Source organism: Dermacentor variabilis, chromosome 4 (assembly GCF_050947875.1).
Source record: "Dermacentor variabilis isolate Ectoservices chromosome 4, ASM5094787v1, whole genome shotgun sequence".
NCBI lineage: Eukaryota > Metazoa > Arthropoda > Arachnida > Ixodida > Ixodidae > Dermacentor > Dermacentor variabilis.
In genome coordinates, this window is record NC_134571.1 from 1,124,687 (window position 1) to 1,144,338 (window position 19,652).

Below are 19,652 nucleotides of genomic sequence, written 5' to 3' on the forward strand. Positions count from 1 at the left end.
CTGCAAGAGTAACTAAATGTAATGAAAGTTTCGGTTTCATAATTGTAAAACATTACCACATTTTTCAGTGTATAAAACAAATTATTTCCCCAAAAGTTTCATCAGTACATCTTATTGACCTTTTTCATGGAGCAGTTTCTTCTAGAGAAACAATATAGTGCTTTTGACTGCTTCCCGCATGTCGCCTCAGCAACAGCCCACACACGAATACGAATCCATTAGTACTACCACCTTGCTTCTGTGCTATAAGAAATGCAACCGAGTTTTTACTAATGCACTATGCTCCAATCATGTCGGATTCAGTCATGTGGATTGAAGACGTGTGCAGTAGTTGGCTGCAAAAATAGTGACTGGCATATAAAGGAATGGAATGAATCTGTGTACCCAAGGTAACGAACCATTGCTGCAACTGTCTACGTGTTACTGGCACTTCGAGATGTACGGCTTTCTCCGATGACACAGAAATTTGGTCATCTGCCAGTGTTGTGGCGCTAACCTTCAAAGAAAGTGCTTCAGCCCCAGGACATTGGCAAGAGTGAGCACCACTCGTTAAACAATGACAAAGGCAGTAGTGCCGCTTCCTGTCATAGTAGATTTTGTGCACAGTATCTGCACACATCTACCCCAACTGGCATGGAATCTTACGCCCACTCTATCCCCAATGTGTCACTATGTGAATGGGCGCACACTTGAATATATGCGCATCATATACGCACAATAAATGACGGACTACACCGATAGCACACGAATGGTCAAAGCTGGATGTTTCGTGACAGTCCACAAGAGTAAGCGAGTTACTTGTTATAACACATCCTTGCTACAAGGTATTGTAATGCTCAAAATGGCTATGTTTCAAGCCTTGTGTGCAGCAAGAACAAATCTATTGGAACTGTTCCCACCCGCTAGCGAGTGGGCAGGAATAATCAGATAACGACCGCACCAAGGAAATTTACTGAGTCAGGAATGTGACAAGCCGCTGCTTCAAAATATTTGCCAAATGAACAAAGATCAGAACACGCTAATCCTAATTCAATTCATGAGTGGAAAGTTTGGATAGCTTGGAATACATATTTAGCCTCACTTTTAAAACAAGCACTATGTACACTGCTCGTGCCGTTTGGACAAAGCTTAACCAGCTTCCAAAGCACTTTTGCATGTTCTCTGAAGCTGTGGCCAAAGCTTTGTGTTGTCCACCCAGTCACCGTCCACAATATCTCCTGAAACAAAGGTTTGCTAAGCCGTACCGGCATCATACACACCCATAGTAAATGCAGAGGCAACGGAAGCAGTTGAGGCAAGCAATGGACGCATCACAACGCCATCAAACTCGGCAGCACCCACAGGATCGCCATGAAAAGGGTCAATGCAACGGTGCCTTATATATTCATAAAGCAAAGTGCGCTGTCATGACTGATACGTGCGTCTTTGTTCATGAGTACAAGAAACAGCACCAGCATTCTGAAACAAATTGATTACTTTAACAGTGGAGAAACTGTGGTGACAGCTCAGAGGGCTCGCCGGATAGGCGCCTGGCTGCAGTAGCGTGCAGTAAAGGCTGCCATTCCGTGATATAGGTGCCTCTTTATTGATTGGAGGAGGTGATGCGTACTATAGTACTGCTGTTGTAGCATATTTATTTTTTTAAAGAGCACATTAGACTAACGCCATAAATAACAAAAAGGTACCAAAACTGTTCATTGTTTTGCTGTGATGACAGACATCTGTCAATTAAAACCTGCAGCTCGTAAAAAAACAGTGTTTACGGAAATTTAGTGCCCTGAAATGGGAGAGTACAACATTTTGCAATGAGTGTACAAGCATGCATAATCACATTTAATCATGTCGACTCAGCTAAAATAGATGCGTCTTATATACCAATTTTTTACTTTGAATGTCGTGAAAATTTGTGTGCGTGTCTTCTACAAAGATGCTCTACACCAGGAAATACATTACTTCATATTTTAGATAGAAATACACTCAATTTATTACATAGGCCTGTAACACACAAAAAAATCCGACAAACTTGGTTTTTGAAAAAGAAACTCAAAGATTAGCCTCTTTTGACAACTTTTTTATGTGCTTTGTAGCAATGAATTCCATTCGAAATTTTTTCTGTGCATACTCTGCTATTTGATGAGTACACATAAAAATATATTCAGCCTAACTTATGCAGAGTGCTAAACCAAAAGTTTTTTCATTGTGTTTCAGTAAAAAAAACAAAGGAGCATACCAGTTTGAGCTGGTTTATGTTCATGCACAAAACGTAAGAACAATTACAGGCAAACAGCATAAATTTATTTTGTGTAAAAGCTCAATAATGCTATTGAGCTGCCCAGAAAGACTGAAGCGAAGGTATGTGTGTGCTGTTATTTATGCCACAACTAGACACAAACAAAATCCCATTGTGGAACCTCAGAAGCAATAAGCTGGAAGCAATAATGCCATTTCTATTACACTTCTATATCCACACCAATGTGATCAAAAGTGACCACCAAGCTAAGAAGTGCTTTTTCATTTCAGCAATTATATAGGTCCCTGACCACCAGAGAACTATTGACTGTCACCAATTTCAAACCTTAGCCACAGCCGACAAAGTTTAGGAGTGGCTTTGGAATTTATCGTATTGATACGATTATAGGGCAAGGATGCAGTTGGGGTACCTGAGAAAAAGAACTTAAGTGCAGTCCACTTATTACGACACCACATATAACAATATATATTGGTTATAATGATGAGTCAACTTAAAGGGCCCCTCACCAGGTCTGGTCATTCTGAGCCATGGAGTAAGACATTTAGGAGGGGAAACTCCCGTCAGCGCGAGCGAGCACGGGCGACTAGATAAGGTCACAATTGTTGTATGCGCCGACGGGGCCGTATACAGTGGCGGCTCCATGCGGCGCGTCGTAGAAGCCGCAGCGAAAAAAAAAATGCAGCGCCCGGGCAGGCGGCTCCGGCGTTGCTCCGGCATGCTCTTAACGGCGGTAACTTCTTTCCAGGCCGCCAGCACGATAACGGCTCCGCGGGCTTGTGACCTTTTCTAGTCGCCGCAAGCAACGGAGTTTCCGCTCCTAAATGTTTCTTGCTCCGTGTTCTGAGCTGACAAGCCCAGAGCAAACAATGTGTGATAACGATAGTGTCTGCAAAGTATTACATCACTATGCACCGCGGATAGATCTGAAATTTCAGACTGAATGCCATTTTCCCTTCCCTTCGCGGCCGCCACGCTCCAAGCCGGAGGATGACGTACATGTGCTAGTGCGCCTACGTACACGTTTGTGCTGTGAGGTTGCTCGTGGTGACACGTGACTTCAAGAATTATTCAAGTCGACATCAATTATTTGTGTAATATGTTGCTAGAGTAGACTAATTAAAGCTTAGAGGAATAATAAAACACACAAACCAAATGTCTGCATGTTTTTGTTTTACTTCGCACCACAGCAACAGAGATGTACCTACTTCTGTTTCGTCTGCTTGTTCCCATATCGTGCAGTCGCGCGCCCAGACACCGAAACTATGCCATTTTCTCCTGTGTTCCAGCACAGGATCATGCTCTGTGATCCACTTGTGTCTGCCTCAGTACTCGTGTAGCACAGACTTATATCACTAGTCAGGTGTCCTCGTGCACAGCGCGCGAAATTGTGTGCTGCCTGAAATGAGACAATTGAACAGCTCGCACGTGACGCACCGTCAGCGGAAGCATGCCACACCGCAAAAAAGTGAGAACGAAAAAAAATGAAGGTGGGGCCCGTGACGTATGCATCATACAATCCTGGAGGTCCAGCATGGGAAAACGCAGGAAAAGAATTTCGCCTGTGGAGGCCAGACGGGGGCAAATGTGGGAAAGCATGTTTGCGTTGAATCTCGCCTCCTGGAATCATCGGTTCGCGACAGTGAAATATTTATATCTCAGCTGCGCAAGTTCGTTTCTGCCGCTATTAATGTGCAACGTGTACCGCCCACGGTGGTGCTGACTGCACAACCATTGCTAAACCCATGGAGAGTATCGAGAGTTGGTGCAGTGGGCCACAAGATGGCACCAGCTGCCTTGCATCTGTGTCTTCCATGATTGTGCTCTGTATGCATCCAAAGAAAAGAGAGAAAGAAAAAAAATGAGATAAAAAACGAAGCGGCATGGTGGCTGCCCGCCCTTTCTACAATCTTTCTCTCTTTCTCAGTGAGTGCAGAAATGTGTAACAGAAACAGTCCCAAAACAGCGGACAGCCCAGTTTGCAGATGATGTATTGCTTGAGACAAAGCTGCAAATTTTGCAAGACTCAAAGAAGGATGGACTCATGCAGTTGACAATATTGACGATTCTGAAAACCGGTAGCATTGCGATCGTGAATGCTGGAGTCAGTGGCCACGCTGATTAATGGATAAGGTGGGCTTCATGCACCAGGGCAAAGCCCCTCAGGATAATAAAATCAACACTGGAAGCCACTGACATTACCGAGCTCTGGGAACACATCACTACTACATTGATTTTGGAGTTTCTGAATGCAGATAGTGCTGTCTCGTTCTGCTAAGATATCTCAGACGGGGTAATCGTTGTCACGACAGACAGCGACGCTGTGCAACGACAACGGCGGCAGTGACAACAATATTGACAATGACCCGTCTTTGATCCTGAGCCTGATGGTCACGCAATGTGTGCCGACGCTGATCAAGTTGCTTATTGAGTTTGCACAAGCTAAAGGATTGCCATCAGCATTCGTGCAGTAGATGGACGCGATGCAAAACCACGGTTGTGAACCTCAAGCTGCCGTGAGAGAGAGAGAAAATTTCCGACTGGCAGCTCACCAAACGCTTGACACACTATTTAGAGGTATAAATGAATATTTCATTTTTCACAACTTACTTTCTACAGTGGAATCTCATTGATACGATTCTGCATAATAGGTTTTGCGGGGTAATATATTATTTTTCCTTTTACCAGCCAACATCCCCTAGGAGCAATGTATATTCATACGGTTATTGCAATCGCATTTTCACCTGAAATTGGACAATACTACCGGAGAAGTGGGCTTTTACTGGTGTTTCTAAAACTCACAGCTTTATATTCCAGTGTACTAGCTTAGAGGGACCGACAACAAATTTTTAAGGACCCAGTTTTTTTTTATCTCGCAACGGAACGCTCACCCTTGGCAGTGTTTAAACCTTGTGGGTATGAGTGACTTTCACGCGTCCCCTGATATGTTGTTTTCCCACATAGCTTTTGTCTTCTGTAATCCGGCTTTGCCGCGTGGCCTGGTGCCCGCGGTAGTCGGTGTGGTTGAAGCGCATTGCGAGAAATAGCGCGAGTGTGGCTCTGCTAACGCAACCTAACAGCGGGGTTGCTTGGGCGCGGAAAGGAGAAGGCTCGTCCTCTTTGGTTCGAGATCGGCAAGCTGCGCGGACGTTCCGTGCGTGCGTCGATCCATGCTTCTGCGAGACCGCCTCGCAAAGCCTACCTCGGAATGGACGAACACGATCATTCAAACATGCCACCGTTCACGTGACTATACGCGCGAACGACCAAGCGTTGGTGTCCAGCATGAGGCGAACATATTTGCTCGTTATCCGGTCGTGGTGAGTCAGACTTCCGCGATTTGTCGCGCGGTCATCGGCATGTTTTTGTGGATACCAACTCAGCTAGCAGGCATTAGTCTATGAAAGGTCCAATAAATGCCCTTGTGATTGTTTGCACTACTGTGTTGTTGTTCCTTTGTCCCAAGAGCACAAGTGAGAATCCCACAACCTGCAGCGGTTACTTCCAAATAAGAGTCCTTCCTCAAGCAATGCTGAGAAGGGAGAGCGATGCTGCCAGCGCACTTCACAAATTGTGGAAGTTACCCATCGTTCTGTTTTGACAGGAGTGATTGCAACTGTGATTAACTACCTATACTTAGAAATTTGAACCACTTTTGAAAATAAAAAGCTGGCACAATAAGTTTGTGTTGTTGTACAGACTTTTTTTAATATTTGTACCATGTTTTTCTCTTTCGACTTCGTTCGCTTGCCACCTTCGGCACTGACTTACGTTGAATTAGTGTCATCCTCACCAGTGCCCGACAGTCACTACATCACGGCTCCTATGCAAGACGTCCTCCTTACACACGGGATCACAGTGCCTCATACAGTTTTATCTATTACGGCGAATTGCGTCTGCCTGCCAGTGGTCAATTTAGGCTTGACGACACAAGTGCTGCCACGCGGGATGTTTCTGGCCCAGCTTTGCTCATTCGAGGATCACTCAGTAGCATCTATCGCAGTAGACGACAATTCAGCCGATCCTCCTCTACCATCGCAGTCAGCAACTTGTACCATCGCCGACTTACAGCAAATGATTGCGCCCGACGTGCTGTCTGAGCACGCTCGTGAGCTCTAACGCGTTCTGTTTTCCTACCACGATATTTTTGACTTTAATGATCATCCTCCGGCCCAAACTACAGCTGTTAAACATCGCAATAATACCGGCGATGCCCCTCTTATTCATCGCCACCCATATCGAGTATCACCGGCTGAGCGTCAAGTTATTCACGCTGAAGTTCGCAAAATGCTTGCCAAGAACATTATTGAACCGTCATGTAGTTCTATGAGCGTCACTTGTACTGGTAAAAAAGAAAAATGGATCATGGTGCGTGGATTATCGGCACCTTAATAGGGTTACTAAAAAGGATGTGTATCCCCTACCTCAGATTGATGATGCCCTTGACTGCCTCCACGGTGCTCGCGATTTCTCCACTATTGACCTTCGCTCCGGCTACTGGCAGATTGCCGTGGACGATCTCGACCACGAGAAGACTGCCTTTGTAACACCCAACGGTCTTAATCAATTCAAAGTGATGCCGTTCAGTCTATGTAATGCTCCTGCCACTTTTGAACGCATCATGGACTTCCTTCTTCACAGTTTCAAATGGTCCACGTGCCTGTGCTACTTTGACGACGTTATAGTATTCTCCCCAACGTTCGCTATGCACCTCGAGCGCCTCTCAGCAGTCCTGGACATTTTTTGTCGAGCCGGTCTGCAACTCAACGCATCGAAGTGCCAATTCAGCCGTCGCCAGATTACCGTCCTTGGACATCTCGTTGACGCGAACAGAGTGCAACCAGACCCAGGCAAGATCATGCACTTTCCTGTTCCAAAGTGTGTCTAGGATGTGCGCAGCTTCATCGGCCTTTGCTCATACTTTCGCCGTGTCATGAAAAATTTCGCGTCCATAGCACGACCACTAACCGAGTTTTTGAAAAAAGACGGACGCCCCTTTCCAGTGGTGCGATAACGAGGCCTCTGCATTCTCACTTCTAATTGACCTTCTCACAACGCCTCCCGTCCTGGCCCATTTTGATCCTTCTGCAACCTGCCGAAGTCTGTACTGATGCCAGCAATCACGGAATTGGCGCAGTACTTGCACAACGGCAGCACGGCCAAGAGCGTGTTATCGCTTATGCCAGCAGGCTCCTCTCACCCGCAGAGCGCAACTATTCCATCACTGAGCGTGAGTGTCTGGCCCTTGTTTGGGCGGTTGCGAAGTTCCACCCATACTTGAATTACGAAGGAACAGCGCCAACGAAGACGATCACAAGTGGGGAGAAGAACACAGGACAAGCGCCAATTCGTTCTCCCCACTTGTGATCGTCTTCGTTGGCGCTGTTCCTTCGTATTTCAAAACAGAAATGCTGCGTTTAATAGGTCTTTACATTCAAACTATCACGATAAATGAAAGAGCGCGTTCCCCCTGGTTCAACAGTACTTTAAAGCGCTTAAACAAAAAGAAAAAACGATTATTTCGTGTAGCCAAATGCTCAGGTTCTTCTTCTGCCTGGGAAAAATATAACAAAGCTACAAAAGAATATAACTCGTTAAAAGCACACACAAAACGTAATTTCTTTTCTACTACCGTCCCAAATATGTTGCGCTCTAACACGCGGCGTTTTTGGAAAACGATAAAACCCGAAACTAATAGCTCTATTTCTCCATGTGATAATTCTGGCTCACCCATTTCTGACTCAAATGTTCCTGATGCCTTGAACCTTGCATTTTGTTCAATGTTTACAAAAGAACCTGCCAATGAACTACCAGATTTACCATTTTTCGACTTTACACCAATGGAAGGTATTAATTTTAGACCGGAAGGCATCATTAAGGTAATAGATGGCCTGAAGTGCTCATCATCCTGTGGAACCGATGGCATTGATGCCAAAGCGTTAAAAAATACAAAGTATGTCTGTAGTTCGATCCTCTGTATCATCTTTCAGCAATCACTTGACACAGGCATTGTTCCAAGAGACTGGAAAACAGGGAAGGTCATTCCAGTCTTCAAGAAAGGTGATCGGTCTTCCCCAGGTAACTACCGCCCCATTTCACTCACCAGCGTATGCTCCAAAATCATGGAACATGTCATTTACTCTCATGTTGCTAACTTTCTGACTTCAGTGAAGTTCTTTCACCCTAATCAACATGGCTTCAGGAAAGATCACTCATGCGCAGTTAGCTTTATTTATTCATGATATTCATTTAAACCTCGACTCTAACATTCCAACTGACGCCCTGTTTTTAGATTTCGAAAAGGCTTTCGATAAGGTTCCACATTCTCGCCTTCTACTAAAATTATCACGCCTAAACATCCACCCACTTGTTCTTAACTGGATCCAGTGTTTTTTAACTAACCGAAAACAGTTTGTATATGCTAACAACCTTACATCTTCCGTTTCCTCCGTTCTATCTGGTGTACCTCAGGGCACTGTTCTTGGGCCACTCCTATTTCTAATCTATATTAATGACCTGCCATTCACTGTAACCTCTGCAATACGTCTTTTTGCTGATGATTGTGTCCTATACTGCCCTACCAATACCGTCGCAGACAACTCTGCTCTTCAGGAGGACCTCTTTCATATTCAAGACTGGTGTGCTACATGGCTCATGTCCCTAAACGTTAGTAAGACTTGTGGGGATGCGCGACTCTTACGCCTCCCCTGAGATCTAGTTTTCCCGCATGGCTCGTCTCCTGCAGGGCGGCTTCGCTCGCGGCGGTTGGAGTGGTACAAGCGCGGTGCGAGAGATGGCGCGAGCGTCGCGCCGCTGCGGGGTTACTCGGGCGTCGGGAGACAAGGCGCTCGGGCTGTTGGGTTCGAGACAGCAAGCGGGACGGTCGTGCCGCACGTGCAGCGACCCTCTTCCCCGGCGGGTCGGCGCGCGGCGGGGACGTCCCGCGCGCGCGCGCGGCGACCCATGCTTCTGCGAGACCGCCTTCGAACGCGCCACGATTCGCGTGACTGTACGCGCGAACGACCAGGCGTTGGGATCCAGCATGGGGCGAACATATTCGCTCGCTTCTGGTCGCGGTGAGTCAGACTTCTAGATTTGTCGCGCGCCCATCGGCATGTTTTGTGGATAGCAATTCGGCTAGCAGGCATTGATTTATGAAAGGTGCAATAAATGCCCTTGTGATTGTTTGCACTACTGTGTTGTCGTTCCTTTGTCCCAAGAGTACGGGTGTGAGAGACCCCACATCTGGCTGCCCAACGTGGACCTCTTGGGGCATCGGACGATAGTTTGAACAGTTCTGCTTCGTTCGAGACCTTTGTTTGAACCGAAGCGTAGGCCTAGCGTGAATTTTGATCGCTAGCGTCGGCGGCGTGCTTTCTTGAGCGAGGTGATGGTGGCTGTAGTGTGTTTGAACATGTCAACATGCTAAGCCTTTCCGCAAGTGTTTTCTTTAATGAAATTCGTCAGTACGAGAGCCACGTGGTCTGCATCCTGGGAGAGCGAGGCTGAGCGCCCGCAGAGCAGTGGCAAGCCTGAAGCGAGTGAGTACGGAAGCCTCGTGGGTGGTCCGAATTTCTCATGTAAATAGCTTCTCCTATCTCTTTGACTCTGATGAAGTCGCGGCTCTGGGAGCCGGGTGGCCGCGGGCCACGCGTGCCACTACGGGCTGACTGGTATTGCGGCCTGGCACCGGGCGCTCCGACACCGTCTGGGACGGTGGGCGCCGTCAACTCGGATGCTGCGTGCACCGAGCGGAGTAGGACCACCTCACAGAGCTAACGTCTCCTCGCGGCTGCCTGTTTTGCGCTCATTTTGGGTGTTGTTTTTGGATGCCGGTTGTTGTCAGGGTAGCGACGATTTAGGCCTAAGGCTTTACGAAGCTGCCTGTCGCACGTGGAGGGACACAACCTGGTGGACCGTGGCGTTGAGGTGTTACAATTCGCTTCCCTCATTCTATTTAGCCTCGCACGAATTGAAATTACTCGTTCGACTCAAGAAAGCGAGCTTCGTTCACGTGAACTTAGCATCTGAGTAGCTGCCCGATCTTTTGCTAGCCGAGTTGAACATCGTACCACGTGGGCGATGCGCATGCATAATTCCTATCCCTTGCACTACTTTAGTGTTTGCCGAGTGTGTTGAGTTTACGCAGCGTGATTGGAGTCACCCCTGGTTTGCTGTCACCTGCACATCGTCTGCGCTGCTGCCCCGGACTACGACCGAGCCACCCCGGGCGATGGTGATGCTGTGGCCAGTTCGGCGCAGCGACTTCGGCGGCCTCCTGCATCCAGCTCACAACCCTCGGCGGCGGACAAAAGGGCCGGCGGTCACCGACAGCTACGGCGGCTCTTCCCAGCAGGGCGCGTCGGCGCGAGCGACGCTTGTTCGAACCGACTATTGCGTCGTCGTCTCCGGAGTCCTGGCCTGGCATCGTGCCGTCGAGTCTGCAAAGCTGCCGCTGTGACCGGCGGACGCCCGCGGTGCACCCAAGGACCATGTCGGCTCGCATGTTATGGACAGCGTGCGGACATTTCTTCGGCGCGACCACTGTTTAATGTTCTACCTTGTTTGCGAAGCACAGTTTGATGTTAGACTGTGTCACATGTCTCGCCGGAATATGTAGTGATTTAAGGTTGGGGGGATGTGGGGATGCGTGACTCTCACGCCTCCCCTGAGATCTAGTTTTCCCGCATGGCTCGTCTCCTGCAGGGCGGCTTCGCCTGCGGCGGTTGGAGTGGTACAAGCGCGGTGCGAGAGATGGCGCGAGCGTCGCGCCGCTGCGGGGTTACTCGGGCGTCGGGAGACAAGGCGCTCAGGCTGTTGGGTTCAAGACAGCAAGCGGGACGGTCGTGCCGCACGTGCAGCGACCCTCTTCCCCGACGGGTCGGCGCGCGGCGACCCATGCTTCTGCGAGACCGCCTCGCGTGGCCGCCTTCGAACGCGCCACGATTCGCGTGACTGTACGCGCGAACGACCAGGCGTTGGGATCCAGCATGGGGCGAACATATTCGCTCGCTTCTGGTCGCGGTGAGTCAGACTTCTAGATTTGTTGCGCGCCCATTGGCATGTTTTGTGGATAGCAACTCGGCTAGCAGGCATTGATTTATGAAAGGTGCAATAAATGCCCTTGTGATTGTTTGCACTACTGTGTTGTCGTTCCTTTGTCCCAAGAGTACGGGTGTGAGAGACCCCACAGACTGTGCACATTTCATTCCATCGTCGACCTAACGACATTCCGCCTGCCTACAAGATTAACAACTGCACTATATCTACTACCGACTCCTTCAAGTACTTAGGAATTCACCTATCGAAAGATTTGTCTTGGACAAATCACGTAAGCCACATAATTAATTCAGCTAACAAAATTCTTGGCTATCTTCGCCATAATATCTTCATGGCACAACCACCCGTGAAATCAGTTGCCTATAAAACGCTTGTGCGACCAAAACTTAAATATGCATGTGCTATCTTTGACCCTTACCAATCTAATCTCACTAAAGCCCTTGAAAGCATTCAACACCGTGCTGCTAGATTTATTCTTTTAGATTACTCATATCACACTAGCGTTTCATCACTAAAATCTAAACTAGACCTATTGCCTCTTGCCTCTCGTCGTCGCATCTCTCGCCTATGCCTCTATCACAGGTTTTTTTGTTCTATACCTCGTGACAGCCAGCTGGTCCAGCAGGCTCATCGTGTTCGTCGAACAGGCCATCCGAACTTCGCAATCCCACCACAAGCCCGCGCCACTACGTTCCTGCAGCCATTCTTCGCCCGAACCGCCTGAGACTGGAATGGCCTTCCCAGACAAACTGCACTCATCCGCGATACAGCACGCTTTAGATCTGCCATTGAGTGTTCCGACTCATCTTTCTAATTTCCACATCATCAATCCCGCCTTTTACATGCCCACCCCTCATGTAATGTCCTATTTTGGACCCTTGAGGTATTAATAAGTAAATAAATAAATAAATGCACCATCTAGCCCAAATGAATGTCGCCCATACTTATATGGCCGACCCTTTTCTGTTGTCACAGACCATCATGCACTTTGCTGGTTATGCTCACTGAAAGATCCTACAGGAAGACTTGATTGCTGGGCCTTACACCTCCAAGAATATTCGTACTCTGTCATCTACCAATCTGGCCTACGGACGCTGACTGCCTGTCTCGCTACCTGGTAGACAAGCCTGACGCCGCCGACAGTAGTACCGCCAATGTCATTTTCTCTGTCTGCCTTCGATAACATCACCGATACGCAGTGATACGATACCTATCGCAGTGAGCACTCATCAAGCGTCTGCGCTCTACATCTACCGACGCATCCGTTGGCCGATATGTCCTCCAGGGCGGCATTCTGTACCTAAGGAACTTCCTCCCTGACGGCTCTGATCTTCTTCTTGTCATGCCAAAACATCTACGACAGACTGTGCTCTTTGAGATGCATGACGCACCCACTGCAGAACATCTTGGCATAACCCGCACATACTACCGCGTCCGCCGCCGCTTCTATTGGCCTGGTCTTGCTCGCTCCATCCGACGCTATGTTGCTGCTTGTGATCCCTGCCAGCGTCGGAAAACACCTCAGGTGCTACCTGCTGGTCATCTCCAGCCGATCACCGTCCCTGTGGAACCGTTCTTTCGTGTTGGATTACACCTCCTCGGTCCCTTTCCCACGTCATCCTCTGGGAACAAATGGGTAGCTGTCGCAACTGATTACGCCACCCGATACGCTATCACACGGGCTCTCCCTACTAGCTGCGCCACTGACATAGCGGACTTTCTCTTGCATGACATTATCTTACTTCATGGCGCCCCGCGACAGCTGCTTACTGACCGTGGTCGTAACTTCCTCTCGAAAGTTATCGCCGACATTGTGCGTTCCTGCTCCATTCAACACAAGCTGACTACCTCAAACCAATGGCCTGACAGAACGGTTAAACCGTACTCTTACCGATATGCTGTCCAAGTACTTTTCCAAGGACCACCACGACTGGGATATTGCCCTTCCTTATGTCACATTTGCTTACAATTCTACCCGGCACGACACCGCCGGATTTTCTCTATTTTATCTATTGTACGGTCGCGAACCGACCATGCCCCTAGACACAGCACTTCGTCCTGCTGTGATCTCAACAAGTGAGTATGCGCGCGATGCCATCGCCCTCGCCAACCATGCAGGCCAGCTTGCCCGTACTTGAGTGGCGGCCTCGCAAACCACTCAGCAGCGTTAGTACAATGCCCGCCACCGTGACGAACAGTTTTCGCCTGGTGCGCTCGTGCTTCTGTGTTCGCCCTCTCGTCACGTCGGACTTTCAGAGAAGCTCCTTTCGCGATACACAGGGCCCTACCATGTGCTGTGCCAGGCGACGCCTGTGACATACGAAATTGCTTCTGTGCGTTCAACCTCGTCCTCTACTCTGGCATCTAGTGATTTTGTGCACGTCAGTAGACTCAAGACCTATTACACTGCTTCTGAGTCCGGCGTTTAGTCGCTCTGGGATGGCGCTTTTGCCGCCGGGGGTAGTGCTACGGAACAGTATTTGCAATGACAAAGAGGCAAGCAGGGTGAAGACGACAACCACGATTTGAGGGTAGCGTGGGCTGTTGCTTCTTGGCCAAGTGCGGCGTATTGCCTTGTAAATATACTTGTATATAGCTTTTCGTCGGCGTCTTCCTACGTAACAATATTGTCTTAAGTCCTCGCACACGACGTATTGTGAAAGTTGAAAATATTTACATAAAATCTGTCGACGTGGCCACGTCACGTCGTCGTCGCTGCTTCCGACGACATGTCGTTGGGCCCACCGATGCGTCGTAGACTCGACGTCGCTGTGTCCGGCGTTGGGTCCACAGTTGGCCTGGTTAAGCCTGTTTCACATGATGCAATTTTCGTCACACCGGAAGTCTAATCTCCATCGTTTGCAATGAAAATTGCAGTCGCAGTGCCGACCCCCTTATTTTCGGCTGCGTCCAACCGGTTGGTCGCACCGTCGCAGCGATCGCTGCGATTTTCCGCCGAAATTGCACGGCGAGCTATCATGGAGCTATTTCGCCGGTTTGTTTTGGAAAATGGCGTCTCACACAAGTGCAATACGCGGAGAAGTGGATTGCCGAATTTGGTAAGTACGCGAAGGGAGAATAAAAAAACTTGTACCGCAGATTCCTTTCTCCGATTTCTATGCGTTTGTTGACATGCTACACAGCAAATGAAGCGCATTTTCACGTTTACTTCGTACGTCTTTGCGAGTTGTCAGTACTAGGTATGACTAGGTGTTCGATCCCCACCAAACGACGAGGTCGTCACAATTTTCTTTTGTTGAGTAGCATGCAAAAATCGTGCTTACAGAGCAGCTTGAATAATTTCAACTTTGGCAAGATCAAATGACAAGACAGCAAAGTACCCGAAGTTCCAACGTTAGGCTGAACGCGGTACCGTTCAGTTGCATTGTCAGTTTCTAAGCGTGAATTTCCCGATGCATCTTGAAAGGTTATCTTACCTCACTTATTAATAAAGTTGACAGAGCGAAAGTGTAGGCTATCGTAATGAATTTTCTGCAATAGCATTAAATCCATGGCTTGAATAAACAGCGTCGTTAACTTGTTTTCGAATATTACATGCACAATAAGTTGCACCTCTTCTCATGATAATTTTTTTTCCTTGCACAGAAACCAATAAACATTGACTATGTTGCAGACTTTGTATCCTTACTGCACCTGCATTAACATTTGCTTTGAAAGGTAATTAACTCTACAGCTAGTAAATTAAGTAAATTATTCGCTTGCTATAGTGGAACAGTGACAATGTACCCTCCTGCACATTCATGTAAAACTTGTGCAACAATGCAAAAAGCAGGCAAATAGCCTGTTCTTGTGGGGATATAACAGTAGAAAACGACACGTTAAAGAAAAGTAAATCAAAACTGTGCAGTGAAGTCAGCCAGTTGCATCCCTTCCTGTGAAACTTTGAATCTTTTAAGTACAAGCAGTTCTTGCACATTCACAGCTGATCAAGTGTGCAGAAACATTCGTGCCTTACATGTTTCTAATAAGTTTCTAATAAGTTTGTGATCACATATATTAGTGTGTAAACACATATAATGATATCCGCCGTGATTACTCTTTATAAGTAATAAAATACCATGCTACTTGCAAGGACATATCACCCGAGAATTTTCGAACGAATTTCTGCATTTCAACTATACACAACATGTGGTTTGTTCAATAAAGGACTACAAACTGCTTTTTTGCAATGATAAACTTATTCTAAATTTTACTTACATACAGGCAAGAAAAAAATATCGATAGACAAAAAATATTGTTCTTCAATTTATTCGCCTGCCACTGTGGCTATAGCATTCTGCTGCTAACACAAGGCGAGGGGTTGATTTGCCAGCCATGGAAGTTGCATTTCGATGGGAGTCATAGGTAAAACAAAGCTCTTGCACTTATATTTGGTTCATCACCTTTTATTGAACCCTTAAACTTCCAAATACTATTGCAGAGGGGGGGGGCATACTTATGCAAAATCTAACACCAATCGAAAGCAAAGGGCACAATTGTAAAACAACCATCTTTCGTGACAATACGAGTGTGTAAACATTCATTGCATCAATAAGTATTGTTCAACAGCACTGCACAAATAAGCACAATCAGGTATAGCAAGTACTCTGTCAGGAAGCTGGTTCTACAGATATATAAATGTCAAGACATGAATTCTCATACTACGTCGCATATATAGCACAAAACAAACCTTTTTCAAGAGTTGTCCCTTCTGGCAGATATGAGTGGGCCATAAGCAGCAGAAACTTTTGTGCAGGTGAAATACCGCTTATGAAAGAAAGAAGAGAGTGAATGAAGCACCGCAGTACCTGATGCTACTCTAATAAGAGGAACGATGAGCAAGAAATTTCTGGTAGAGCACTTAAACAGTAACATTTTTGAAGACGGAAAATTCCAGGTGAGAGTTGGAGGTACACTTGGCCCACCCACACCAACAACACAGGAATATTACAAGAAGTACTACAGCCTATGGTGTGCTACAGTCTATGAGAAAGCTATCTTATACAGAAATCAAGAATGATGCAATAAGCTCTCGACAACACTGCAGACTTTCATGGCCAGTCTGGCCCTCTCGCTTCCTGATAAGTCAGCTTACATCGATGTCGGAAAAAAGACTAGAATCAAGTACTACTCCAGATTGCACATTGTGCTCCCAATAGCTGGAGAAACATACCCGCAAGTCAGCAGGGAAGAAGTTTGGGCACGTTGGTGGGATACATACAAACTGGGATACATAGCGCAAGAGTACACAGGGATGAAGCAGGAACACGGGACGAGCGCTAACTTTAAACAATTTCAACAAAGCTTCCCGCTCTTAAAACAAACTGTTGTCTATCACCACAGGAATAAGATAACGAGCGAAATCGTTGAGGCAGCTGAGACAGCTAGAGCAGGTGATGATTGTGTTAGCATGCCGTCTATTTTTTTATCAAAGAAAGAGCTTGAAATTTTGGGCATAGTAGTCACATGACTGCTTTTCCCCCGTCCCTTCAGTGTGTCTATTGCAGTGGCGTCCCAGTGAGTGTATATATGCTCCCCAGCTGCAATAAATTAATTGTTGAAAGTTAGCGCTCTTCCCGTGTTCCTGCTTCGTCCTTGTGTCATTGTTGCGCTATGTATCCCAGTTTGTATATACCCGCAAGTCAACATCCACAAATCCTCAGCTAGTGTAAGACCATGACGGCAGAGCCAGCATGTGGGTGAAACAATTATGCCATGCCAGGACGCAAATTCTACACCTAGTGAAAAGAGTAACCTCAAAATCATGGCGGATGGGCGAGTGAATACTATGGAAAATTGCAGATGCTGTGCTTGTGTCCAAGGTATTGTACGGTGTGAATTACCAGCAGCACACAAAAAACGACAACTCATCGAATGCAGGCATCAGGTAATAACAGGTCTTTCCGACTTTACTATGCTTGAAGACCTCTATGAGAAAGAGCAAACGAACAAGACCTAGACAGAGTAGAGTTGCAGCCTGCAGCAGAAATTCTTTGCCTCAAGAGCTCAGAACCTGGTCCCAATATACTATGCCAGCTAGCATATGAGATGCAAAGATGACTGCCTCTCCCTTCAGAAACAACCTCGGGAGCACCTGAATTTGAAGTACAACAGGCCCATACCGTGCAATATGGAAGCAAACAATTAGGCCAGGAGACTATATGCAACTGCCAAACACACAGAGGAGGTTGCTAATCATGAAGATGCAAGCAAACGTCAGGCACACATTAGAAAAGATGAACTGAAAGCAATCAAAGCAGCACTTGTAGTGCCGATTACACACTGCACAATACTCTGCACATCTCCATGGACTCACCAGAAACTGTCTGGGACTGCACATCACACAAGATTGGAATGACATGCGACTTGCATGTCAATGAGACAAGGAAGGCTCATGCAGCGAATGAAAAAGGGGCTCGCGCAAGGGAGTTCGTTTGAACGAACCCACATCTACGAGTGAGGTTCACCAGGCGTCCGTCTTTGGGACAGAGAACGCCTCAAGTCGTTGCGTGGCATGAGACCTTGGAGCAGCCTGCTGCAACCTCGAAGCCGCATCTACGTGCGAGGTTCAGGAGAGCGGGCGTCCGTCATCGAGACAAAGGGCGCCTCGGGTCGTCACCTTGCACGAGGCCTCAGATCGGCCTGCTGACATCTAGGAACCCGCATCTGCGCGCGAGGTTCAGGAGACCGGGCATCCATCATCGAAATGAGCGCCTTGGGCCGTCGTCTTGCAAGGGTCCTCAGAGCGGCCTGTTGCCGTCTATGGAGCGCTGTGGGCCGCCTACCTTTTCCTGCCCCATATTGCTGCATCTACTTTTCCATGCCGGTCATCACTCGACCAGCGAGTGTTCCACCTCAAATACTCTACGAGCCTCACCACACTCCGGACTTCAGCCGCAACCTCGTGAGACCACATTTTTCTTTTTCCTGTTTACGAACACCCTTGCATGCGTGGTTCTAGTTGAATATATTCTTCGTGTTAATGTGCCATCTAATATAATTGTCGTGTGTTTCCTAATCATGCACCGTCTGCTCCATCTTCCTCGCGTCACATGCCTTGCAATGTGATGATCCTAACCATCACATATCTGGCGTCCGCGACAGGACCGCTCTTACGCTGTTGAGAAAAGCATCACATTGCATATGCATGTCTGACGGGTGAGGATGAAGACAGACAAGCTTACGGCAATTGGAAAAGAACTGGGGTTGACTGGCCTGGCACTGAAACAATGGGTAGACGAAGAACACACACGCGAAAGAGAAGCACATGAAGCACGTATGGCTGAACGCAATGCAGCAAAAGAAGCTGATGCCGAAGCGCTAGCTAGATTAAAGGCAGAAAGGGAAGTGCTCGAGCTCAAGTTAAAGTCGAGAGAGTTAGATGCGACAGCGGGTAGCATGACTACTGTGTGGCTTACAGAGAGTGTGCACGCAGGTGCTACCGAGAGCTACCAAAGTCCGCACAAACTAATCCCAGCATTTAACGAAGGACTCAATGAGTTGGATGCATAGGTTCAACGATATGAGTGCGTCGCAACGAGCCAAGGCTGGCCACAACACAAATGGGCCCTATCGCTAAGCCTCTGTTTGACAGGCGTATCTCTAAGTGTTGTCGGCAGAATGGCACCTAATCATGCCATGGACTATACAGCACTAAAAAAGACGCTTTTGCAATGCTTCAGGTTCACGGAGGAAGGCTACAGAAACAAGTTTCGGTCGGCAAAACCCGATAATTCCGAAACTGGTAGACAGTTTACCGGTCGTCTATTGAGATATTTTGATCACTGGCAAGAAATGGCCAAGACGGACCAGACATATGATGCTCTGCGTGATAAGATTGTCCCAGAACAGTTCCTGATGACTTGCCATGAGAAACTGGCAGTCTTTTTAAGAGAAAGGAATTGTCAGAGACTTTACAAGCTAGCGGAAGCTACTGATCATTACCTGGAGGCGCAGGGGTTACTCAAACTTGTCAAAGGTAAAAACGAGAGAGACCCTAGCAAGCCACCAGGTCAAGCTCGACCTCCTGAGCGATAAGAAGAGAAGGAAAGACCATACTGCTTTCTTTGTGGTAAACGTGGTCACAGAGCTGCTGATTGCTGGACCAATACGAAGGGTCCAAATACAAATACATATTTCTGTGGAAAGTGCCGCCGCACTGGGCATAAGACAGGTGACTGCTCCAACAAAGCCAACAGTATCGAGAAGGCTTTGTGCGCAATGCAGCAAGATGTGTCCAAGGCAGTTAACGAAGAGACGCAGACCTTGTGCCGAGTTCCCAGAAGTTCGGAACGCGGGAGAACACAAACGCATAAACGAGACTAAAAGTCTATGCCTACTGCCA

The 19,652-nt window shown here is 47.6% G+C and overlaps 1 protein-coding gene across 4 annotated transcripts in view; it reads right to left on the reverse strand.

Annotated features, from left to right (window-relative positions):
- Nucleotides 1-19,652, reverse strand: part of Hip14 (palmitoyltransferase Hip14) — a 172,023-nt gene that overhangs the window by 7,893 nt on the left and 144,478 nt on the right. Inside the window, exons 15-16 of one of the 4 annotated variants that reach the window (XR_012827222.1) lie at nucleotides 15,999-16,075; nucleotides 13,986-14,116 (exon numbers count right to left, since the gene is read on the reverse strand). The exons of 1 other annotated variant lie outside the window; for it this stretch is intronic. The gene's annotated coding sequence lies outside the window, so the exon portion shown is untranslated. The remainder of the gene's footprint in view (nucleotides 1-13,985; nucleotides 14,117-15,998; nucleotides 16,076-19,652) is intronic. 2 more of the 4 variants (XR_012827224.1, XR_012827223.1) reach the window with 2 other exon arrangements.